The following is a 26,895-nucleotide window of genomic DNA, read 5'->3' as shown; positions in this document are numbered from 1 at the left end:
TCCTAGACTCCTCTCCTAGCCCTTGGTGGGAGATTCTCTGCTGTCCAACAAAAGTTCTCTATCAGTTTTGTCAACTTTCAACCTAAGCAGGGGCATTGAATGAGAGTGAAGTCAGTCTCTGAAAGGCAACACTCAACCAATCAAAAACCACAGATGGATATGAAATAGCTGATTGCAACTTTTTAAGTAATTTTTATTTGTTTTAATTGTTCCTGATAACATGAGTTTTGTGTGTCAGATTTCTCTTTTCCATTTTCAGACAGAGAGCTTCTTATGCAGTTAGTTTAGTAAAACTCTGGTCTACTGGGGTGATACTTTTTCCATGCTTTGGGTGATTGTTTTAGAATTCCTTCTTTGAGTTAGTCAACTTTAAAATATCTAATGCAGAGTTGGTATGGGTTGATTGAGAATTGTCTATTTTTGCTTAAAGAGACACAGTTTGACACAAAGATAAACATTTAAAATTTTATTTTCTGTGTATACACAGCACATTTCTTATTTATATAAGCAATCACTGGCTGTCCAAAAACTGAGGGAACCTTTATTTTAAATATAGCAACAACTGTTTACTCATTGGTGGTGAATTGATACCTTTTCCCAAAACTCAGAACCCAACAATTGTACAAAAATCACCATGCTGACCTATAAAATTTTGAAGTAATATTATAACCCAATAAAATAATGATTGTGCTGTATGTCTATATGTGTCTTGAGAGATATTAATTAAAGGAAATAAAGTTGCAATTGAAGCTGCTGGATGGTTGAAATTATCTGAATAAGTGTGATCTTGACTTTAATGAATTAACAAGCTTCTTGCTATAAGTATTTAATTAATTTTAAGCCATATTTGCTTTAGAAACCGTTTATACTTAATTTCTGGTCTAGTGTTCAATTAAAATCATCTGTAATATTATTTGCAGTCTCTAGATCCTATTCTTGCTTTGGTTATCTTGCTGCTTGGTCACTGACTGCTGCTGAGTAGTGGGAAAAGAAAGCATATGGCTGTGATCTTCTAATTCCTCATATGCTAGGGGGAATCTTTAGGGGAAAATTTTGCCTAGAAAATGCATGTTTTTCCCCTCAGATTTTATTTTTATTTTTTTAGACAGCAGAGGGAAGAGAGAGAGTTGGGGGAAAGGGGCATAAGGAGAGAGAGAGAATCTTAAGCAGGCTCTACGCCCAGCATGGAGCCCAATATAGGACTCGATCTCACAACCCAGAGATCATGACCTGAGCCGAAATCAGGAATCGAATACTTAACCGACTGAACCCCCAAGGCACCCCCTCAGATTTTATTCAATAAGGAATCGTTTGGGAGAGGTGGTTGAAATAAATGTGAACGTATGTTTGTCATTAAAAGCAAAAGACTGGACTGTTGCAGTTACTTTCTATAATCACTTTTTTTCATAGGAAGATTTTGGATAAATCATTATCAAGGAAGCTAAGGACACCTGTGTTGTATTGAAAGCACACCAGGCCATGAAATCGGAGGCCTGAATTTGAATTCCAGTTACTCACAAATGTAAGGTAATATTTTTATCCCTCCTCTGTTAAAATGCTTTCTCAATATATGAAGTTTACATTTTGTCCTGGAACATATTTTCTTCTCCATAAAAAGAGGTATATTCTGTACTGTCAGCTTTTATTTCATTGTACGTGAGGACAACCATGGTATTATATAAGCCAAGTGGTAATGAATCCCAACACAATGAGGTTTGGTTTTGAAATAAGTCTTAGAATTTATACTTGAATGTGAGTGATGTTTTGGAGAACTCTAATTCAGTGTCACGCCAAATAGAACAGTGATGTTGGGGAACAGGAGTTAATGGTTTTATAACTCTGTTATATCATATTCTTACAGTATTTAGTTATATTTGGGGAAATATCCTTTGACCCATACTATATTTGAGCCATGTAATGGGCTATAATGTAGATACTACTTAGGTAGAGTAATGCAACTTCATTATAAGATTGCTTTATATCTCTTTTTCCTTTCCTCCTTGGAGAATCTATCCCTCGTATGAGAGGAGTTATTAACTCAGGAGGAAATAAAGCACCAGCCTAAAAAGAGATGCCCATTTACCTTCAGTGTTTATCTTTGCCAGGTGATAGACAAATTATTATTTTGCCTTTAAGGCATTGATTCTGAGTGTTAGATTAAATAGACAGACTGTTGACCACATGTGACTTAAGCAGTACTGTTGGTTATTTTACCAAGCTTTGAATCACAGTTTGCTTGAAGAAATCTATGCTGTGGATGAACCTTTGGTAGAGATCAAGAGTGACCTGAATTGCCCTCAACATTGTTTATACCACAACATTACTTGGTGGGGTTGACTTTGGAAAATGACATTTAACTTCTAAGAACACAGATCAGATTCAGGTATTCTTAAATGTAAAACTGATTTTGACCTACCCAAGAGCTATAGAATAAATCCTGATCACAGACAGGAGAATAAAGTTGCCCTACCGATTTTTCTGTGTTCCTTTTAGGAAATCCATTCTGGAGCGTAGAGATGGGCAGTTGGTCAACCCATTTTCTTTCTTGTGTGATATGTCAGAGTTTGAAAATGTCAGTCTGTTAACCAAGACTCGTATTGGGATCATTGCTGAAGGAGGCTTTGAGGATATCATCATATCACCAGTATTTAGATGTCACATGTTTTTTCCAGGCCAGAAGAAAAGGTAACATAGTTACCTGTTAACCAACTAATTCGGGAGCATGGAGGAAAGAATAGGTTGATTTGGGCCAAACTCAGGTCAAATAACTTGTAGGCAGACATGGCTGAGTTAGTTCAGTGCGGGTTTTTTGTTGTTGTTTTTCAAAGAAGCAGACTTTCTAAAGATTAGAATCAACATTACTGGTGGAAGCAGGAAACTAAGGAGCAGGCCATTAGGTGTAAAATCAAAGTACAGCTGCTTCTGTGTCAGAGCTGTAAGGACAGAATGATGCTCATTTTTCCTCAAGTACTGCTTCTGCATAGTTGTATCAGCAAATTATATCAGTAGACAAAGGAGAGACTAAGAATATACGTGCAATTCCACTGTCGGCCAAAAAGCCACATAAGTCTTTCACATTCTCAAATAACATTTGTGACAGGGAATAGTATTCTTTAGTGTACTTCTAAACCCTCTTTCATTTTCTAAGTTCATTCGCTTTTTTAATATTTGCTCAGCAGAAGAGGACAGGAGCAAGAGAAGTCTAGTATAGAATCACTGTGCTTTTTTCCCCCCTTGAAAACAATAGGTTTTAGTGAGTATATTATATGCACACATATATGTATATATTATATGTATTTAATATTTAGTACCATAACCCATGGGGTTTTTAGAAGTATTTTACTGTGAAGTATGATATTCTTAGTTTAAAAAGTGGTAGTATGACGTCTACAGTTTACAAATGGTTGTAAGAATAAGCATCCCTTGTAACTGCCACCCATGGGGGGCAAAAATGTGGAAGAATTTGACCAACATGTCAAAAGCCTTGTGGGTCCCTTGGCAGTCACAACCTTCTCCCCACACTTGTCCTGTCTTCTCTGAGAAAGCTCTAGCTTTCCTTTTTCGGTAATCATTTCCTTGCTTTTCTTTATAGTTTTACCACTTGAGTGTGCAGCTCTATGTACCAGATACATCTAAGTAGTTCAGTGTTGTATGTTTAGCAACTTTTTATAAATACAATCATACTTGATATATTCTTTAGTCTTGCTTCTTCCATTTGTTATCCATGTGGTTGGATGTAGCTGCAGTTTGGTCATTTTCATTGCTTTGTTAGTAGTCTGTTGTGTAAATGTACCACAGTTTATTTATCCATTCTGTTGTGTTGGATGTCTGGGTTGTCTGCGCTTCGTACCTTCTGCAGATAATGCTGCTATGACTATTTTTAGGCTCTCTTGGTGCACATAAGACATATATTTCTGTTGGATGTAGTCCTAGTTAATAAATATTAATGATGTGACAGTGGACAATTAAACTATCTTTTTCTAGATGGAAATTTAATGAGCCAGTGATTTAATGAAGGAAAGAAACCATTCTTTTGGTTATTTTAGGGTGGTAGGACAGAGGTGGCCAGTTCCCTCCAGGTAAATAAAAAATAGAGTATCCAGGATTTTACCTTTGTTTAAGATTCATATCTGCAAGTACATTTCATCAAGAAGATAAAACATTTTTGTTTTTAAACGTCTAGTATTATTTCTAGAATTTTAAATTAACAGGGTGAAGCAGAGCAGAGAATGTATCTTAAATTTCTTCTGTGTTCTTCAGAGAGACCATGGCATTGCTAAAAAATGTTAAGTCCCTGCTAAATATATATTTCCTCAGTAAGTATTCTTTGGAGTAAAATTATTTGTATAAATAGGTATAATTTGCAAGGGACAGTCCCCTAAAAAGGAGGCAGGAGTAGGTTGGTTTAACTTAAAACTGTTTGTTTTGAAAGCCTCTTTCCTGAAACAGAAAATAATAGTTTGGATGATCTGCTTTCTCCATAATTTTTCCTACTGCATTCTTACTAGTCCTAAGTACAACTAATATTAGTGTATTTCTGAAGGTTTTTTTTTTTAATTATAATATGGATCCTTTGCCTTTTGAAATGGAAGACTAAATAGACAATACAGTACGATGCAAGTGTGTCACTTGTGGTAGTCCTGTGCTTCAGAGCGTATGTCTTTTAGGGCTTGTCCTGATTTCACCAGTAAGGTCGGATCATGGTAAATTGATTTCAGTATCTTCCTGTTTTTATGGGTTTCATTCTACAGCTTCAGTGGAAGAGTCAGAATGATGTTTGTCACACTATTCTTGGTTAGCTGAAATCTTGTTCCTGTTTATAGGAAATGACCGTTGGTCTAATCCTGTTAGCACAAACGCTTTATAACTCATCCAAGAACTATTCCAAGTGGTGAGGAAAAGGCACTTTAATTTAAAAATTACCTATCCAGGATCTTGTGATCCTTCTTGTGAATTCAGCATCCTACCCACACCACAGTTCACTTTGCTCCTTTGCTACAACAAATCTGTTTGAATTCTTTTTTGCAATGAAAAGATTCTTTTGTCTTCCTTAGGGATTGTAACTTTCGAAAGGCACTCTTAAATATATTACTACCTTATTTAAACTATTTGCTTCCAAGATGTGTAGTACTTTGCACAAAGAATAAGCTACTAATCCCCTGGGCATACAAAAGGAAAATGCTCTGCTGGGTTTCCCGTTTTATTTTGTTTTTCTGTGGTAGGTTTATGACTTGATGCCCAGGTTTTTGTAGATTCACCTCTCACAGGACACAATTCCCTTTAATGTGTTTTCCATGCTTATGGAAAGAAACAGTGTGTTAGTATATTAGTCTGTTCAGGTTACTATAACAAAATATCATAAACTGGGTGACTTACAAACAGTGGAGATTCATTCCTCACAGTTCTGTAGACTGGGAAGTCCAAGATTAAGGTTCTGGCAGATTCACTGTCTGGTGAAGGCCTGCTTCCTAGTTCATAAACAATTTTCTTTTTGCTATCACCTCACATGGCAGAAAGGTGGGTCTGTCATAAGGGCACTAATCCCATTCATGCAGTTCCGTTCTCATGACCTACTCACCTCCCAAAGACCTCACTTCCCAATATCATCTTCTTAGGGGTTAAGATTTCAAAATACGGAATGTGGGGGGACATGACCATTCAGACTGTAGCACCTAGAAACACCCATAGAAATTTCACTTTTACCACTTGTCTTTCTCTTGGAATATGGAGACAAGCCTCTTTAATGCGCTCCTATGAGTCAAGTGAAAGTTGCTTTAATTGATATCTTTGTGGTTTCTAAATTTTTTTGACAATTTATTGTTTTTAATCATCTGGGATAAACATTTTAGATTATTTTATGAAATTAAGAGATATTAGGGTGCGTGGGTGGCTCAGTCGGTTAAGCGTCTGCCTTTGACTCAGGTCACGATCCCAGGGTCCTGGGATCGAGTCCTGCATTGGGCTTCCTACTCAGCGGGGAGTCTGCATTTCCCTCTCCCTCTGCCCCTCCTGCCTGCTCCTATTCTCTCTCATGCTCTCTCTCTCTCTCTCAAATAAATAAATAAATAAAATCTTAAAAAAATGAAATTAAAAGATATTAAAACCAAAGAATTAGGAAAGTTGCTAAGAAAGGTTACCAGTTTCTGTGTTGGTGGTATACAGTTATGGTGGTATAGTGTATGTAGGGAGGTCTGTGAGTAGAGGAATGCCATAGTAAAGGTGGTATTTAAAGGAGACCGTCCAGCCACAGGCCAAAGTCAGGAACAGCTACCCTTCCATGACATTGTTCCAGACTGCTGTAACCTTGCTGATTTTTCAGCCTCTGTGAATAATTATACAGTATATAAGCAAGAACAGATGGGTGGGTCAAAATAAAATGCTTTTGGCACAAATACAGAATAATTTACCCTGATAGGAAAGCAATGATCAAAATTTACATGAAAAAAAATTTTGGATATGGTTTCTTCCTTGGAGTTAGAACTTTTAATATGTTAATGTACATCTTGAAGGTATAGAAAGAGCCTTATATTTCAAAGGATGCTAATGTTTTATGGAACAGAGTTTGGGAAACACTGAGTTAAACTATAGCATAATGTATTTAGGTTAGAGATAATTGAAAGTTAGAACATACACTAGCACTGTGTAACAAGAATGAGTATGAGTCCACTTTTGCATATCCTCAAAAACAGAACCTGGTTGTCTATATTTTACTCCCTGTAAACCTACGATTTTCAACAGAGGCTTCCCTTGACAAGGTGGTAGCAGAATTTCAGTTGGATTTTGTCAGATAGTTTTTCTACGTCTGTTGAGATGATCATGTTTACTTTTTTGTTTGTTAACATGATGAATTCCAGTGATTGGTTTTATAATGTTAAGCCAACCCTACATTTCTGGGATAAATCCCACTTGGTTATGATGTACTATCCTTTTAATATTTTGTTAGATTTGATTTGCTAAAATTTTGTTTAGAATTTTTATATCTATGTTCATGAGGGATATCAGTTTTTAAGTTTCTCTCTTTCTTCATACGAGCGGGAGGGGCAGAAGGAGAGAAAATCTGAAGCGGACTCTTGGCTGAGCTCAGAGTCCAAGCTGGGGCCGGATCTCACACGACTCAGAGTTCACAATCTGAGCTGAAACCAAGAGTTGGATGCCTAACTGACACCCAGGCCCCCCCAGTTTCTAAGTTTCTCTTACTGTAATATCTTTGTTTGATTTTTGGTGTCATTGTAATCCTGGCCTAATAGAATGAGTTTGGAAGTATTTCTTCCTCTATTTTTTGGAGTAGTTTGAGTAGAATTATTATTATTTCTTTATTAAGTTTTTATAAGAATTTACCCTGAAGCCTTCTGGGCTTGGGATTGTCTTTGTTGGAAGGTTGTAAACTACTATTTCCTGAACAGATTACAGTTTATATCATTACCCTCAATTCTAGTAATTGATTATTTCTATGATTGATTATTATAATTCCAATACCACAAAGTCGATTTTAGTTTTCATGTTTTCCATGTTTTGTAGCCCCCTTCTCTGACAATGAAAAATCTGTCTCCTATTGCCTTTAATATATTTATTTATTTTATTAACTCCCCTCTATGTAGTAACCCATCTCCTTTGCTAGTGTTGCCCCCTGTCCCATGCAAATCCCCTCTTCATCCCGCTTGGGTTCTGTCACCCTACCCAGGGTCCCAGTTGCTACCTCCTCCCCCAGACCCCACCCCTTGTAGAAACCCTCCTCAGCCCACCCAGGCTTTGACGGCTGTGCCAGACTACCTCGTTGCATGGATGTTTCCTGCTTTCTCTTCTCATTCACTTGTGAAATTGTTCCTGCCAACTGAGTCTGTTTTATTCCATTTAAATGTAATTAAATTAATACTTAATAAGTCTAAAAAGAACTACATTTTTAAATGAACCCATGGTATATCAACACTCTAAAAAACGTGTTAGTATTAACTGAATTGCCGTAGTTTGCATTCTGGCTCTGCTATTGACTGTGCAGCTGTAGACAAATTAAGTAAACTTCTCTGAACTTCTGTTTCCTAATTTGTTAGATGAGGACAAATAATTACAATGATGATGTTAGTAACACGTGATGCCTACTGTGCACCAAGTGGTGTGCTAAGGGCTTGACATCTAATCTTCAGAATGGTTTTTTGGAGGAAATACTATTATTATATTCATTTTACCAAAGAAAAAAGCTGTCATTTAAGGGAGGTACCATTATCTTCCTCATTTTGCACATTAGGAAATGAAGCACACACACATCAAAAAAATATTCACACAGTCATGTAGGTAATAACTGGTAGACTTGGAAATTAGCTGCTGTGCCTCCAGAAAGCAGTAGTGCCAACACATATGAAAATTCCTAGTACTAGTGAGCCACAGTAAATAATAATCCACTTTAACGTGTACAGTGATTAACTATAATAGTCTAAATCAGTATTGCCAGGTCTGTGGCATAGAAAGAGTCATGATACTGCCCGATGAGAGTGAGGAGGATGATGTGTTTTTAGCTTGAATATAAATTAGAAGTAATTTTTGTTACTAGACAGAGTTTAAAATCCTCTCTTTTTATTCTATTGGTAAAGGAGACATTTTTATGTAGAAAGAAGACACAGACTCAGAAATAGTTTATGTGCTTAAATCTGAAAGGAAATTTCAGATGAGAAAAGATGTTTTCGGTCAATAGAAGATGAGAAAAAGAATTAATGGTACCCCAGAGATAAAAGAATAAACAAAGGACATCAGAGCTGGAGAAAGTAGCCCAGTGGTTGCAAGTAGAACAATAAGGACTTGACAAGCATCTATCATTCCAGTCCTGCATTTAATAACAGCCCTAAGCCCACAGATCCATTAATGTTGTGATGAATCTGTGAACTTGGCACATGATAGGTGCTCAGTATATGTTTGTTGAATTGATCTGACAATCCTTTAAAAAGCTTAATTTGAATTTCCAGTTAAAGGCACAAACCTAGGGGCCCCTGGGTGGCACAGCGGTTAAGTGTCTGCCTTTGGCTCAGGGCGTGATCCTGGCGTTTTGGGATCGAGCCCCACATCAGGTTCCTCCGCTATGAACCTGCTTCTTCCTTTCCCACTCCCCCTGCTTGTGTTCCCTCTCTCGCTGGCTGTCTCTATCTCTGTCAAATAAATAAATAAAATCTTAAAAAAATAAATAAAAAATAAAGGCACAAACCTAAAATAAAGGAGAGAACAGGAAGGAAGATAACAGTCACAAAATTCTGAAGGCTGGAAAGCATATAGTTATCGACCTAGCAGACTAGAGAAAGCAATCCTAAACTGGCAATAAGGAAAGCTGAACAGAAACCTAATTTACATTGCAAAATCCCCCAAGACACAGGTATCTTTGGAAGGCAAGGGTGAATATGGGGTTAAGGCTTCTCTGACAGTGTGTTAATGAAGCAATTATTCTTTTATTCCTTTCCCACTTTGCACAGCAACTTCCCCTGACCTTCTCAGCTCCCAGGCTGCTGGCTGTCAACCAACATGCAGCTGGCAGAAAAATAGAAATCTTCTCTGGGGGAGAGAAAAGAACTAAGATCCTGACATCAGGAAGTCCCCAGGGAATAGAACTAAGATCTTGACATTGAGAATCTCCCAAGGAATAGGCCCAGCTAGATTGCCCTATAATGAAGACTACAGTAAACAAGCTACACATACATGTGCAGAGTTACTAATGTGCTTTCTGGTGGACAGCTTTTGGTTTGAGCAAACAGCCAGGGAATACCCAAAGAACAAGGAAAACCTCTGCTGTGAGTGAGTGAAATGTTGAGAAAATAAGAGAAGTTGTTACATTCATAAAAGAAGAACAAGATATTATGTTTAAAAAAAATTCATAGAACAAAGAAACAAGCATTTGGAAATGAAGATAGCAGATATGAAGGAAGTTTAGATGAACTAGAAGATCAATACAGAAGGTAGAATTTAGGATTTTTGTCAGAAAGTACAATAAAAAGACAAAGATACAGAAAGTAGGAGAGAAAAAATAAGAAAATAAGACAACCAATCCAGAAGATTCAATACCTAAATAATAGGGTTTCCAGAAAGAGGACACAGAGAAAATGGAGGGCAGGAAATTACAGAAAGGAATTCAAGAAAATTTCTTAGAACTGGGCATGCTTGCCCAGCACAGCGGTCTAAAATAGACCCACATTGTATCCTATCATGGCATTTCAGAGCACTGGGAAAAAAGAGAAAATCCTACAATCTCCAGAGGGGTGGGAAGAGGGGTTTCATACCAGAATCAAGAATCAGAATAGCACCAAACTCCAAATATAACAGTAGAAGCTGTAAGACAATGAAACAGTGTCTTCAAACTTCTGAAGGAATATCATTTCCAATTTCAATTCCATTCCCATCCCAGAGTGTGAGGGCAGAATGAAGATCTCTCAAAATCTATCTCCCTTGCACCCCTTCTCAGGAAGCTACAGAGGGATATGTTTCATCAAAACAAGGAAGTGAAGTAAGAAAAGACTAAGACCTAGGATCCAAGAAACAGAGAGAAAAGGAGAGTATGTAAGATGGGTTGATTGGAGACCTCAGTGTGACAGCTGTGCCTGGAAAGCAACATGTCCAGGATTGAACACGTCACAAGTTTCCAGGAAGGAATTCTTCAGGAAGTTGAAATTGTTGGATTATCTAATTTGAATATGTCAAGAGAAAACCTGGACACTTTGGGAAGGATTTGGATTAAGTTAGCAACAAGCCCATCAAGAACTAAGGAAATCTGTAAGAAGATCTTTTTTTTTTTTTTTAAGATTTTATTTATTTATTTGACAGAGATAGAGAGCCAGAGAGCACAAGCAGGGGGGAAGGGGAGGGAGAAGCAGGCTCCCTGCTAAGCAGGGAGCCTGATGCAATGAGGGGCTTGATCCCAGGACCCTGGGATCATGACGTGAGCCAAGGCAGACACTTAACCAACTAAGCCACCCAGGTGCCCCTATAATAAGACCATGGTTAAATTAAGAGAAAACTAAAAAGCTGTGCAGGGCTTATTAAAATTAAGAATTGTACTCATCAAAAGCAAGTGAAAAGATAGAATCCTGAGATACTCATAATACACATAAATGACAAATAATACCAAGAATATATAATGAACTCCTAAAAATCAATAAGAAGACCACAAACAACCCAATAAAAAGTAGCCAGGAAATATGAAGAAGTATTTCACAGAAGAGGAAATTACATATGGCCAATAAATGCAAAGAGATGGTCAGCATTATTGGTGAGCAGGAAAATGCAAATCAAGACCACAATGATATAGCCATTTCATTGGCAAAAATTCAAAAGTCTGGTAATACCAAATGTTGGATAAGATATAGATTCATAAAATCTTTTTCGTATTGCTGGTGAGATTAAAAAATAAAAATGCTTTGGCATTACCTATCAAAGTTGGGGGAGAAAAAAAAAAAACACATACTTGTGACCCAGCAATCTTCTTTCAGGTGAAAAGAGAAAGCTAAAATATATAAAGTAAGAGAAATGCACAGGAAGTTTGATCACAGCACTGTTCAGCAAAAGCCTGGAAACAACCCAAAAGCTGCCTGTCAGTGAGAGAGTGGATGACAATTTACAGTAATTAAAACAAATAAATGTATGAATGAAATTTTATCCTAAGATTTCATCATAAATGAAAAAAGTAACGGGGCATCTGGCTGGTTCAGTCAGTAGAGAATATGACTCTTGATCTCAGGGTTGTGAATTTGAGCCCCATCTTGGGTGTAGAGATTCCTTAAAAATAAAAATAAACCATCTTTTTAAAAATTTATTAAAAAAAGGTTTCATCATAAGTGAAAAAAGTAATTTTCAAATATATACATCACAATGTACTTTATATGAAATTTTAAAATTTTTTTTAAAAATCCTCAACTTATTAGTCATATATCCTTTTACTTTTCTTCTTGTGGTTTCCCCAGAGATTATAACTTGTATCCTTGACAGATTAGTACTTTCATGTTTTCCTGGAAAATTCAAAAACTTTAGAACACTTAAATCCCATTTACCACCCTTCCTACTTATTTACCATTGTTGTCATATATTGTAATTTTCTGTTTTTAACCCCATGAAACATTATTACTCTTCTTTTCTGCAATCAGTATTAACTTGGTTTCCTTGCACATTTATCTGGTTTTTCGCTCTTCATGCCTCTTTACATTTCCTAATTTACCTGAAATAATTTTCCTTCTGTTTGATGAACGCACTTTAATTCTCTTAGTTTTTGTCTGAAAATCTATTCGTTTTACTTACTTTTTTGATCATTCCATTTTCTGGGAATAAAATTCTAGGTTGGGATTTATTTTCTTTTTGCACTTTAAAAGTATTGTTTCATTGTCTTCCAGCTTCCATTGCTTCTGTTTTATTGGATATTCCTTTAATGACATTTTTTTCATTTTTCTTTTGCTCTTTGTTCTTGGTGTTTAGTAGTTATACTCTGATGTGTCTAGGTGTGTGTATGGGAGGGGAGTAGAAGCTTGGTATATTTCATTTTTAGAAAAGATTCAAATAATTATCTATGCAAATATTATTGCTATCCAATTTTCCTTCTCCCCCTTTGTGTCCTCTATATTTCTTACAGAAAGAAACCTACAAGAAAGAGCAGAACAAAGTATTCATTTTTTTCCTTATTTCATTTCGAATGTTTTTATCAGAGCTTTCTTCCAATTCACTAATTCTCTTTTCAGCTTTGTTTAATCTGTTTTTAAATCTGTTCACTGGGATCTTAATAAAATTATTGTTTTTAAGTTTTAGAATATTTTTTATTCTTTCTGATAGCTGCATTTGTTTGCCAGAGTTCTCCATCTTCCTTTATTTCTTTGAACATATTAAGCATAATTATTTTAAAGTCTATGTGTGGTAACTCTGTTATCTTGATTCTCTGTGTTGTTTTTCTTGGTTTTTCATGATGTTGTCATATACTTGGATATCTTTGAATGCCAGGCATTTTAAATGAAAACTTGTATAGATCCTTTGAGGTCTAAGATAGGATCATCTTACCACAGTGAAGATTTGAGTTTGTTTCCAGAAGACTTGTAAGGGCATCAGCAATATTAGATCACCTTAATCCCTTAAAGGATTGAGAAAATTTCAATTGACCTTCCATCTCAGTAAAGGCTGATCTACTTCCAGTCTACTCTTTACCCCTAGGGTTTAGGTTTTAATGATGTCAGTCTAAAACCTGGGAGTTAAACATCCTCTTCCTTGGTGAACACTGAAATCCAGTTTTGTCCTCTTGGCCTTACGAGTTTACCAGCAGCTTTGTCATCACTTCTTCCAAAATCAGCAGATGTCTAAGGGGAATACACCCTCAAATTTCTGCCTCACCTCTCAGGGTTTCTTCTCCCTGATCGTGAACTCACAATTCTTTAGTGTTTTGTTACCTCTCTGATAATTTCAAGGACATTAAATATATATATATATGTATTTTTTTCTCTAGCATTTCAACTTGTTTAGTGAAAAGATTGGTCCAAATTACAAAGCTTACCTCTAAAGTGAACTCCCAAAATTTGCTTTTATCTATTTTCTCTGTGTATTCCTATATGTAGGAATACATGTAGATGCAACAAAGTTATATAAAAATGAAAATAAGGAAATGACCAACACAAAATTCAGGACTATGGTTCATTCAGATAAGGGGATACTGAAAGATGGATTGGTTGTAGATGAGGAGAACATTGTTAGATATAGGTTCTTCTCATGCCTCTAGCTTTTGTTTCGGGTGTCAGTCAAAGGAACTAATCACATTATTAAGAACAGCTAATTGAATAAATAAAAAAGGGCCATGCATAGCTCAGTGAAACATGTCTTATGAATTACAATTAATCCTATTCTGTGTAACTCACGTTTAATTAAAAAAAAGAAAATTATGTAGGAAAGGAAATACAATCATAGTATATTAGTGTGGCACAGATGAGGATAATTTAAGTACTGAATAGTGATCTTACTGAAATTATGAAGGGCTAAACTTGGGGACTAAAAGTGTGTATTTGAGGGGTGCCTGGTTGGCTCAGACAGTTGAGTATCCGACTCTTGATTTCGGCTCAGGTCATGATTTCAGGGTCGTGGAATTGAGCCCTGCATTGGGCTCTGCGCCCAGCGTTTACTTGAGATTTTCTCTCTCCCTCTGCCCCTTCCTCCACTTGTGCTCTCCCTCTCTCTATCTCTCTCTCTAAAATAAATAAATAATATCTTTTTGGTTTTTTTAAAGCGTGTATTTGTGTGGAGGAGCAGGAAATAAAGATAACTAAATCTTCGTCTTATATGTTGGGAAATAAATACATAATGCCTAAAATGAAAACATCACAAAATGATCATATTATTTGGAACTGAGAAAGTAAATAACATTCTGCTGCAAGAGTTCAAAATGGTTGACTGGAAGTGTGGTGGTGGGGTGGGAGTGAGAAATCAAGTTGATATTATAACAAGGTTTTTAGAGCTGTTTGACCCTTTAAACTTAATAAAATCTATAACTTTGGTAAAATTAAAATTTTTAAAAAGTTACCATTGCTAATTAAAAGTAGAAGAAACATATAGTAGAAAATAATGGAATACTTGAAGATATTTCGCCTAAAACTTACCATATCAGTTGATTTATTATTTCAACCAGTTGGCTTTCAGCCAATTCCTTTGCCCTTTTCCACATGGTAAAGGCATGCTGTGCCTGCTTTTAATTTTGAAAGAAAAAAAATAAGGAAAGAAAGAAAGATACAGAGGAGAGAGAGAAAGAAAAGTAAAACCTTTAAAAGTGTGTGCTGTTCATCTGCAAGGATTTTTATTAGGTTGATGGCTATTTGTGCATAGCCCTAAAGTTCTGAAAAGAGGTTAAACTTTTATTTGGAAGTCACGAGCTGAAAAGACAGCTTAGCTATTGTCTTGATTAAAAGGGGATGCTCCATAAAAATAATTGAAAACATATTATTTGATAAACCAAAAACTAGAAAAATTATTGTCCAAATGATGTGACATTATTAAACACTGTGAAAAATGAAGATTTCTGCAAAACTGCAAAAAAAAAAAAAATTAAAAATCCTGTTCTACACTTATGATGGAAATGTATTTCTGTTCAGGCATGTTTATTAGTTGCCTAGGCTGAATTTTCGGTTCTGTGTCTGTTAGTCATAGACTGTGTGTTTTGTCTTCTAGTTACTATGTATCAAATTCAGCTCTCCAGATCCTAGACCTGAGGATGAGGCTCAGCACAATTCAGAAGCCTTCTTTGGCCACTGATTGTACATCCAATCTGAAACAAAAGTAATTATAACACACAGTACAAATTGAGTTTGCACAGAACTTCAGCCTTTCTATACTTAAGTTTTCCCAACTCTAAAATGGGAATAATCATTCTAGCTTACCTGTTAGGGTTGCTACAAAAAAGAATTAAGGTGATTGATTGTCAAAAACAAAACAAAACAAAACAAAACAAAAAAACTATTTGATCGTTAGATAGTATGATAAGCACAAAAGTGACATTGAGTTTCATATCAAGATAGTAAGGGGATTGTTTCTGCTTTTCAGTGTCTACATGAGTAGGAAAAGGAATGAATCATGCATATTTGTATAAATAAGCACATACATTTTATTTTAAGATTTTATTTAGGGGCGCCTAGGTGGCACAGCGGTTAAGCGTCTGCCTTCGGCTCAGGGCGTGATCCCGGCGTTCTGGGTTCGTGCCCCACATCAGGCTCCTCCGCTATGAGCCTGCTTCTTCCTCTCCCACTCCCCCTGCTTGTGTTCCCTCTCTCGCTGGCTGTCTCTATCTCTGTTAAATAAATAAATAAAATCTTTTTTTTAAAAAAAGATTTTATTTATTTGTCAGAGCATGAGCAGGGGGAGGGGCAGAGGGAGAGGGAGAAGCAGGCTCCCCACTGAGCAAGGAGCCTGATGCAGAACTGGATCCCATGACCCTGGGATCATGACCTGAGCCAAAGAAAGATGCTTAACCCACTGAGCCACCCAGGCATTCCAAGCACATACATATTTTTAAATCTTGTGATATTTACTAGATATTTGTTATCTACTAGCTCTGTGTAAAACACAAAGTATCTGTATGTTTTTGTGTTGACATATCCACAAAGCCCAAAGTCAGGATTTTAGGTATAGCCAAAGAACCAGCTACATTTAGCTTCCACCAAAGTAAATGAATATAGAACATATTTTGCCAGTGCCATAAGCAATGAGTTGACAAGCCCCATGACATTTTTTGGTTACATGTTTTGAGTGACCACATTTTAAGTTACAAGGCTAACCAACCTCATGGCCATAAAAAGTTCTAACACTCCCACCCTATTAGATATTGCATTTATATCTAGCTTATTCATTTGTGCCTCCACATTGGGTAACTAGGGAAACAATGATGTCACTGCTCAGCGTGGTACTTAGTAACTTCCCTATTTGGGCTCATGGTTTGGGAAGCCTGCAGTTATTTAATAAGCCTCACCTCCACCTCTGTAATAAATTCAGGCAACTTTTATTTTTCTAAGGGAAAAATAGGGGAAGCAGGACCTTCTGTATAATGTGCTGTTTGGAAGAAAATATGTATTCTAAAGTGTACTGTTTCTAAAAAATCATCTTTGCATTGGCAGCAAAAGTTTTTTGATAGACATTGACAACATTGAGCCAATTGTGTGACCCAAATTAATGTTCCCCCTGGACCATGTTCCTTTGAGCAGTTGTCCTTCCACTGGCCTTCACTTCCATTGGCCCCCGTCCCTTACCTACTACCTTACTTTTGTTTTAAGAAGGTGGATCTCTATCTTGGTCTTCTTCCTTGTAATCTTCTTTCCAACTCCATCACATCGGTAAACAAACAAACAAACAAACAAACAAACAAAGTTTTTAGAAATAAACAGTACCCAGTATAGCCCTGGGCCCACTACCCTCAAAATGGGATAAAAATTAGTTGGCAATCTTTCTAGTGAAATAAATAAACAGACACTCAGTACAGCTCAGCTATCGCTTGCCTAATATGTCTGTGTTCTTAGTTGCCAAAATCATTTCACTCCCCTTTTTTTCTCAAAGTTGCTATACCCCTTGCTGCTCTCCTTCAGCTTTTGACCTAAAAGTATAAATCATTGAGGAACTTGAAGCAACTACACATGAATTCCATTATTTCCTCACCATCTAAGCTACCAAACGTCTCTGCCTCCAAATCTGTGTTTTCTTCTACTTCCCTGTATGAAGGGTATCAAAGGTCAACCTGATACTTGGGCTTAAGATCATTCTCCTCCCTTTCTGCTGTACATTCTCATCGTCCCCATGGTCTGCTATCTCCTGGTTTTCAAAAGCCTTTCCCTGACCCTACATATCACTCTAACTACTGGCCCATTTCTCTTCTCCCCGTTCACTGGCAAATAGTATGTATTTCAAGTAGATAGTTGTCAGTTGTGTTGAATGCTTCTGAGGAGTCTGGGGTCCACAGTTTTGGACCCTCAGGGAAGCATCTGTACTTTACTATCTCCATTTCCACATCTCCTGTTGCCTTCAGCCTCCCCTCACCAAGCTTCTGCCCCATCACTCCCCCGAAACTGCTCTTGTAAGGGTTCCCAGGAATTCCATCTGTCACATCCTGTGTACCCTTAACTTCTTGGCAGTGTTCAGTACAACTGAATCTTCTCTTTAAAAACTGGTTCTCCCAAAAGCAGAGCTTGAGACAAAGACTTGTATGCAGACTTGTTTATTTGGAAGAAAGATTCCAGGAAGATCACATGGTAGATCCCAGAAAAGGAAAAAAAGCCAACGAGATTGTGTTCTGGTGTTGGCCATGGCTATGGGTGACTGATGCAGGCAGTGCTTGATTCAGAGGACCCTGATTTATAAGACCTTGAAGAGTCGTACAAAATGTGCCTTAAGAACTGTCTGCTTGGGGGTTAAGAGAAGAAATGCGTGTCTGTCAGATCTCATCCCCTCTAACGCAAGGATGGGACCCCACATGTGTTACCTTTCTAGTCCTTGCTAGGTGCCAGATGGGTTCCCACCCCATGGGCCAGAGAAGCTCCAAGGCAGGAAGAGGGAGGTATCTGGTTTCTACCTACTGTACCTGTCTGGTTGCACCTGCGGGAAGCCTTAATGCCTTCATTGGGGCACCTGTGTAGTGCAATTAGTTAAGCGTCCGACTCTTGGTTTCAGCTCAGGTCATGATCTCAGAGTTGTGAGATCGAGCTGCACGTTGGCTCCTTGCTCAGCAGAGTCTGCTTAAGACTCACTCCCTCTGCCCCTCCCCCCACCTTGCTCACTCTCCCTCTCTCTGAAAAAATAAATAAATCTTAAAAAAAAAAAATTTAAAGACTTCGTGGGACTTGTCATTGCAGCAGTGACTAGAGTAAACATTGGGGCTGAGAAGATGTAAAGGAGTCACAAACTTCCTGACACTACACTTAACCAAGCATCTGTCCATCTTACTTTTGGATTTCTCTGCTTCACATCCTAATGTTGGCATTCCCCATGGCTCTGTACTGAAGTTGCTGGTCTTTTAAAAATCCAGACACTTTCTAGGTGACCTTATTCATCCCCGTAAATGTAAATATCATCTATTTGACTTCCAGATCTAGCCCTAGAACTCCAGAATGGTGTATTTAATTTTTTGCTTATCTCATTCCATCTCATCATTTAGGGAATTATTGTAACATTAATACCCTTGTAATCATTATCCATATCAAGAAATAGACCTAGAAGCCTTACTGTATGTTTCTCCAACCCTATCACGCCCCCATGCTTCCCTCCAAAAGTAACCACTCTCCTGACTTACTTTGTAGTAACCTCTTGTGTTGATGATGTTATCACCCAAGTGTGCATCTTTAGACTCTGTTGTTTACACTTGTCTGAATTTTTTTATATATTTTTGTACTTCCTCACAATTTGAAGGACCTGGGCAATTTTGAACTGTAGTGTTTTTAGCAGTCTAGATTTTTTTCATGGTGCCGTTTATCATGTTCTTTTTCTAATGTATTTCTTGCAAATTGGGTCCAGACACTTGATCAAACTCAGATTAGATCCCTTTAGTAAGATTGCAGCTGGTTTTCTTGTCTCTCTTTCGAAATGACATCATTGTCTAGATATGTTATTTCATGGGGTTACAAATTGGTGATATCCTACTTTAGCCATTTTCATTTTCTTTCTGGAATTTTTTTTAAAAGAGATGCTTCTTTTTATCTACTGTTTGGTAACTCAGTAGTACAGTTTATATAGGAAAGGCAAGGTAAAGTAAATGATTTTCCTTAATTTATCAGTTTTCAAGATCATGTATTGGTTCCCTGACATCCCCTGGAGGAGATAATTATATTATTTTAAGCAGATGAGTTTATATACATTTGATAGGTTTTGATCCACTGCAATTCTTTTATTTATTGAAGCTCAGAATGTCCCATTTAGGGCGTTAGAAGCCTCTTTAAGTTGCCTCCTGAATCCTTTAGACATGACCCCAGTGATTTGTTAGCTTTCTTACTCTGGTATGATAAGATGTACCAGGTTCATCTTAAACATTTCTTGCCCCAGACTTGGTAGAGTGTTCTGATCACCCCTTTCTAAGGTGAGTGGCAGGTGGGATTCCCCACACCAACAAGCAAGTCTCTGGACACTGGGTAGGCGTCCTGCAGTTCAACTCAGTTCTGACACTATCTGCCTAGAGATAGCAGCAGATCCCACAAGACTGCCCCTCCTGCCTTCGGATGCCAATTGCAAGCCCAGGTTGTTACCAGTGCATCTGATCCAACTGGGTGTAAATTCAGGTTCCTATGACCATTTCTGTGGGTTCACTTAATTTTCAAGAGTAGCTCACAGAGCTCAGGAAACCCATTTACTTATTAGATTACTGATTTACTACTAAAGATACTGAAGGATACAAATCAACAGCCAGATGGAGAGATACATAGGACAAGGTATGAAGAAAGGGTGGGGAGCTTCCATGGTCTTCAAGCACACCACTCTCCCACATGTTCACAGACCCAGAAGTTCTCCAAACCTTGTCCTTTTGGATTTTTATGAAGGCTTCATTTCATAAGTATGATTGATTAAATTATTAGCCATTGGCAATTAATCCAACCTCCAGCCTCTCTCCTCTCTCTGGAGCTTAAGGGGCAGGACTGAAAGTTTCCAGTCTAGTCACTGAGTTGATTCCCCTGGCAACCAGCCCCATCTTTAGGTGACCAGGCAGCATTCTAAAAGTCACCTTATTAACATAACAAAAGACACCTTTATCTCTTACCACGTAGGAAATTCCAAGGGTTTTAGAAGCTCTGCTGGAAACAGGGACAAACACCAAATACATATTTCTTTTTTTTTTTTTTTTAAGATTTTATTTATTTATCCGATAGAAATAGAGACAGCCAGTGAGAGAGGGAACACAAGCAGGGGGAGTGGGAGAGGAAGAAGCAGGCTCACAGCGGAGGAGCCTGATGTGGGGCTCGATCCCATAACGCCAGGATCACGCCCTGAGCCGAAGGCAGACGCTTAACCGCAGTGCCACTCAGGCGCCCCCAAATACATATTTCTTATTATAAATCATAGTATCACAGTTGACATCAGCCATCTTTCCATGAAGCTCTGGTTTCCTTCGATAGGAAGTGGTATATCAAGGCCACAGTCTGGGGGATTGGTCATTGTTTCTAGGCTTTTCAGGGGAGCTAGAAAAGAATTTGTATTTATTTAATCATAAAGTATCTCTTGAGATTCTGCCTTTATGCTGCTGTGTTTAATTCATATTCATGACTATAAGGGTTTTACTTACCCTCTTCTGTGTTATAGTTGTATCTCCTTTCTTCCACGTCATGAATTTTGCTTCTCAAGGACGTAAGAGATGATAGAATTAGAACATCCCATAATAATTTCTTTGTTTTATCCCAACTGCACACACAACAGTCTCAGACGAACAATGCTAATAATATTGATATCACTAATACTAATATTACTAATAATACCACCAACAATTATGATTACTGGAAGCAGTTAAAAATTTTTTTTTGCATATAGTATCCCCATTTTTTTATGCTTGCACTCTACAGTTGTCAGAGGATGTAACTGTTACATACTTTTTAACCTGTATTTAGTTCTACATGTAATTATATATTTAATGCTGACTATCAGTCTTTATATAGCTGTCTCTGAGTCATTTCTGTTGTGTGAAGCTTACTGTCTAGTAGATCCCTGAAGAAGCACTCACAGGAACAACATCCTTGAGTTCTCATGTACCCTTAATACTTTGTGCTCTTTGTACCTGAAGATAGGTTTTGCTCAATGTTTATCTTTGGCTCATATTTTCTTGAGTGTCTTAAATATGTTACTTTTTTCTCCTGCCATTAGGCACTGTTGTCAAAATGCTGATTGTAATGTAATTTTCTTTTTCTTTTGGGCTGGATCCCCAAATAAGTTTTTATTTAAAACCCACTGAGTTAAAAATGTAGCTTTAAGGGCACCTGGGTGGCTTAGGTCATGATCTCAGGGTCCTGAAATCAAGCCCCACAGTCTGGCTCCCTGATCAGCAGGGAGTCAGCTTCTCACTCTCCCTCTGCTGCTCCTCCCCTGCTTGTGCTCTCTCTATGTCTCCCTCTCTCAAATAAATAAATAAAATCTTTTTTTTAATGTAGCTTTAAATATTGGTTTATTTGAGGAATTTTTTAAAGTTAGCTTTTAGTATGTGTTATTTTGTCTACTTTTGTTCTTTAAGAACTTCTATTATTCATATAGTAGGTCTTTGTTTTCAACATTCGTCACTTTTGTTCAAATACTTTATCTCTTTCTACCTAAGAAAAACATTTTTTTTCTATTTTTTTCTTTCTTATGCTCCTAGTTTGGCCTTCATGTCTAAAATTATTTTCTCCTTTTATTTCTAATTCTTTCTTAAATTCTGTCATCTCATTTTCTAATTTTGATTTTTTTTTTTAAGATTTTATTTATTTATTTGACAGAGATAGAGACAGCCAGCAAGAGAGGGAATACAAGCAGGGTGAGTGGGAGAGGAAGAAGCAGGCTCATAGTGGAGGAGCCTGATGTGGGGCTCGATCCTGCAACGCCGGGATCACGCCCTGAGCCGAAGGCAGATGCTTAACCGCTGTGCCACCCAGGCGCCCCTTCTAATTTTGATTTATGTTATTCTTTTATTTCTTACTTTTTTAGATGCTTTTTTAGATCATTTTGAAATAGCAGGTTAAAGTCTGCGTGTTTTATGGACATCACTTTCCAGCATGCTCTCATTGACTATAAGGATGTTTATTCCGCTCCTTATTCTGTTTTTAAAAATAGTGACTTAGTGCAGGATTTGACTTCATACTTTCACGTTGCTTATTTTTATGTGAGATTAGTTTTCCTTAACTTTTAGAAGGAGGCTTGGTTCATGTAGCTTTTGTCAAATATTAACAAAATATGAGGGCTTGTATTCTTAAATTTCCTGGTTTTGTTTCCCTCTCCCACTTGTATCTGGGCCATCTCTTTCCAGGTTTCTGTCATCCATATCCTTCTCAAGTTTGATTCCACTAACAGCCATTTTGCTACAGTGTGGGGCTCTGGGCTGGAAGGGAACTCTGGCTGATCATTTTCAAAAGTTCATAGACTCTAATCCCTTCAGCTGCTATTGTGCACTTGGCATTCACACACTGTGGTTGTAGGTAAAATCCTGCCACTTTTAGCTGCTATCTTATAGTTGGCCTGCTGTGCTTTCAGTGAATTCCTGTAGGCAATGTTGATATCTTCTGTTCTCATATCTGGCAGATGTCCTGTAGTTCTCTGTGCTTCCCCTGTTCAGATGTGGCTACTAGGCAGATCTTGTGGTTGTTGATGATTTGTCCCCACCCACTTATATTTTGGGTTTTATAGAGCTGATACTCTGTCACCAAGTTTGGTTGTAAATGTAGTCCATAGCTTTTGAGTTTTACTGTCGACTTGGTCATTTTTTATGTAGGGATTTGGTTTCTACTACCACTCCATCCTCCTATAGCATTCTCAAGAAACTAGTAATTTTAAGCCAAAAATAAATCATCCAAATCTCTCTTTAAATCAACTACAAAGTTATTCTATTGGAAATGATAAAACTACTTTGGGTGTGCCAAGCTGATCAAATTTTATTTTTACAAGAGTAAAACAAAATGCATGTCTGCTTTCTTCTAAACATTACTTCTGTGTCTCTTTTCTTGGAGCCCTATCAAAAATGACATCACGGAATGGAATATATTGTTCCTAATTTAACACTTTTGGGGTGATTAGATCATATACATGTAAATGTTAGAGAAGTGTTGAGATCTTTGTAAATCGTTGTGTTAAAATGTATGTTTCCATTAGTACATTAATATTGTAAGTGAAGTTCAGTTTCTGACTTTATACGCAAATGTTAATGAATAGACACATTTACCTACTGATTAAATATAAACAGCTTCCCACACTGATGGCTGAACAGACCAGGGCTTTAGAAAATTATTACTTAAACCTCTATCTGGCAGTCTGCTCAACTTCCCATGTGATTTATATGGTGACTGGTTTACCAATGGTTTTAAAACGATCTTCACTCCCTTGGCTTCTTGGCTGGCTCAGTCGGTAGAGCATGCTACTCTTGATCTTGGGGTTGTGAGTTCAAGCCCCATGTTGGGTGTATGCTAAAAAATAAATAAACAATATTCACTCAGAATTAGAGCTTTTTAAGGTAATTTAAGATACCTTTACTAGGCCACTCAGTCAAGTTATAGCCTCATAAGACCGTAACAGATAACACCTCTCATAGTTTTATTACAGTGATAATATTCAGTAGAATTTATTTTCACTTAGAGTTTATTGTTGTAAATCAAAGTATAAAATATCTTATAAAAATTATTTAAATGCCATCATAGATTGATGGATGGATAGGAAATGGATAGATGTTTATATACATTATGAAGTAAGTATAGAAAAAAGTTAATGGTAGAATCTAGGTGATGGGTATAGATACGTTTACTGTAAAATTCTTTCAACTTTGCTGTATGCTTGAAGATGTTTGTAATAAGGTATTAGAGAAAATATCGTCATAAATGTTAAACCTCTATGAAAGTGAAGTGGGAGACACTTTGGATTTCATTCTAGAATTTCCTTATTTAAAACCAAACAAAGTTTGTAAGAGCTAGAAGAATTATATTTTGAAAATTTCTTCTGTGTGTATTTAAGCACATTTTAGTAACTTGTATGAAGGAAGAATTTCTTTAAAACAGATTGTATCTGTTCTTCTTCATGGAAGCTCTCTATCCAAAATGGCTTTAGGAAGGAGTTTTCCTTGGTAGGGCTTAAAATAAAAATCAAATTAAAAAAAAATGTTTGAACTAGGTGCCAGAAGATGCAGGTGTAGACAATTCCTTCCCCACATACTCATGCCCATGATAGGGTTTTGTTTTTTAGCTGTGACAGGAGGGGCGTGTTTGGGGCATAGGCTCAAGAAGATTGTAAAGTGATGATGGTATCTTTGCTACCTGCCCATAGCATGGATCTGGTCCTTCAGGATTAGAGAAGTAAAGGTCAGAAAGTAGACCTCCTACAACTCTGGGCACCAGCCAAGCTGCTGTGGGGCTTACATGTCCCAATGTGCAGAAAGTGAAGGTGAAGGCCATTATGCCAACTAGCATGGAAGTCAGGTCAGCTGTTGCATATTGAGGGCTGGCAATTAGAGGAACATCCAAAAGCAGCATCCTTGGCCTGGATGTCATTGTTCTCAGAGTTGAGCCTTCTGCGAAGACCTCAGCAGGGTTCGTTCAACTAGATTCCTGAGCAGTGATGAAGATATCTGAATGGAAGAGGAAAAGATGGTGGACCCACATAAGACTGCCATGCCAGACTGGCTAGAAGACATAGATGAGTCTCCCTTTGGTGGCTGATGGAAATAAATGAGGGATGCTTTGAGTTTATTGTTTGAGACTAAGTGCCCCAAAAAGCAGAGCCTGAGACGGAAATTCTTATTCAAGTGATTCATTTGAGAACTGTTCTCAAGAAAAGGGCGTGAGGAAGGCAAGATGGGGCAGGGGAAGACAGCTACCCAAAAATGAGGTCTTAGCTGGAGGTTAGCTTCCATCAGACCTCACACAGAAGCTCTGGAGGGTAGATTGCATTTCACAACTGTCCCTGAGGCTAGGGGAGTTGGTCTTCTGTAATTTTGTATCAGCCCATTTGGCTGAAGTTCGGCCCAGCTGTAGAGGTTTGGAACAGCCTTCCAAATGAAGAGGCTCCTGAGGGCAATTCTTTGGAGAAAAAGGAAGCTATGTCTTTTAAAATCCAAACTAGAATAGTGGGTGCATGGCCTGTAAAAGGGAGCTGGGCGGAGCTTCATTACTGCTGCTGTGTTCCTGTTTCACAGGTTGGGATTGCCGAGTCATTGTAATCTAGGTATAAATGTGAAGTGACCCTCATTTTATAGTTTCAGGCTTGTGAGGCCAGCCATACTAACCAAATATTGATCTTAGATTAGCTTCAAGCTTGTAGACCACAAGTGAGTAATGTGCTTGCCTTTAGGGACTATACCTGATTATAGCATTGTAAGCTCCATACTCAAGACTGGATAATTTTTAAAATATGAAAAGAGTAATAGCAGTATAAAAAGAAAATTTGATTCAGGGTTAGCTCTCAGGGAATTCAGTCCCGTTTCTACCACTTCTGTGGCTTCAGCCAAGTCTTGAAATGTCTCTGGATTCTTGTTAGATAAGGGATAATTGACATTTGCTACAACCTTAGTATTTTTCTTATTCTTTTTATAAGGTAATAGGGAGCCGTCGAAAGTCCTCCAACAGAGGCTGTTTGGTTTAAAGTATCTTTGAGAAAGGTGAACCCAGGAACACTGTGTGTACTTCCTGGAAGAGTGAAAAGCAGAGAGACAGACTAAAAGGCTGACACAGTAATCAGACTTGAGGTAGTTAGGCCTTCCCTGCTTTCTCCCCCAGCCAAACTAGGTTAGAGTCCTCTGCAGAAGTCTCTCAAAGCATCTCGAAATTACATGTTCAGTGTTCACTCTATCCACCAAACATTACTTTGCACAGGGGCAGGAACCATGCCTGTCTTATTCATCATTGCATATCCAGAGGAAGACACATGGTGTGTAGCAAATATTTGCTGAATAAATGAGGAGTTTGAATAAAATAGAGGAATGTAGTTTAATTCAATAGATATTGGTCAAGAATAAATGACAAGTCTTGATATCTGATGAAGGAGAAGAGTGACAGATAACGTTAAAGCCTTGAGCCTGAGAGGGCATTAATAAAGAAGTTAGAAGGGTTAAGTCTATGAGTTTTCTGTTGCTGCAGAACAAATAACCTATTGGATTAGAATAATGCACAAGACACCTATTGGGTGAGGAGTTGGGCACAGTTTAACTAGGTCTTCTGCTTAGGGTCCCACAGGCTGCAGTGAAAGAGTCAGCCAAAGCTGATGTTCTCCTCTGGAGCTTGGGTCCTCTTCCAACCTCGTTCAAATTATTGGTTGAATTCAATTCCTTGAATGATGGTGATAGGACCACTCAGCAACTAGAGGCTGTCTTCTTCCTAAGGAGTTCACAACATGGTCATTTGTTTTTTCAAGGTCAATAGAAGAGTGTCTTTCTTCGGTTCTCTTCTTTCATGGAAGGGATACACCCTGTTTTAAAGGTCTTACCTGATTAGGTCAGATCCACCTAGGGTAATTTCCGTTTTGATTAACCCAAAGTCAACTGTTTGGGGACCTTAATTACATCTACTCAGTTTCTTCATCTTTGCCTTATTGTTGGCTAGAAGCAAATCAGGCTCTACCCACACTGAATGGGAGATGACCCAAAGGTGTGGATACCAGGGAGTAGGAATCACAGGGAAGCAAATCAGGCTCTACCCACACTGAATGGGAGATGACCCAAAGGTGTGGATACCAGGGAGTAGGAATCACAGGGAGCCACTCTGGAATCCTGCAGACCACAGTAAGTCAACT

The 26,895-nt window shown here is 37.7% G+C and overlaps 1 long non-coding RNA gene across 7 annotated transcripts in view; it reads left to right on the top strand.

Annotated features, from left to right (window-relative positions):
* The window catches only part of LOC103663648, a 140,643-nt gene that overhangs the window by 18,013 nt on the left and 95,735 nt on the right, over nucleotides 1-26,895 (top strand). For all 7 annotated transcript variants that reach the window (XR_005832491.1, XR_005832488.1, XR_005832490.1 and 4 more), the window contains exon 2: nucleotides 1,411-1,522. This is a non-coding gene — a long non-coding RNA (uncharacterized LOC103663648). The remainder of the gene's footprint in view (nucleotides 1-1,410; nucleotides 1,523-26,895) is intronic.

The sequence above is a fragment of the Ursus maritimus genome, unplaced genomic scaffold (genome assembly GCF_017311325.1).
Source record: "Ursus maritimus isolate PB19 unplaced genomic scaffold, ASM1731132v1 scaffold_5, whole genome shotgun sequence".
NCBI classification, from domain to species: Eukaryota; Metazoa; Chordata; class Mammalia; order Carnivora; family Ursidae; genus Ursus; species Ursus maritimus.
The sequence above is the reverse complement of the archived record's forward strand: the minus strand, read 5'-3'. Positions and strand labels throughout refer to the sequence as shown.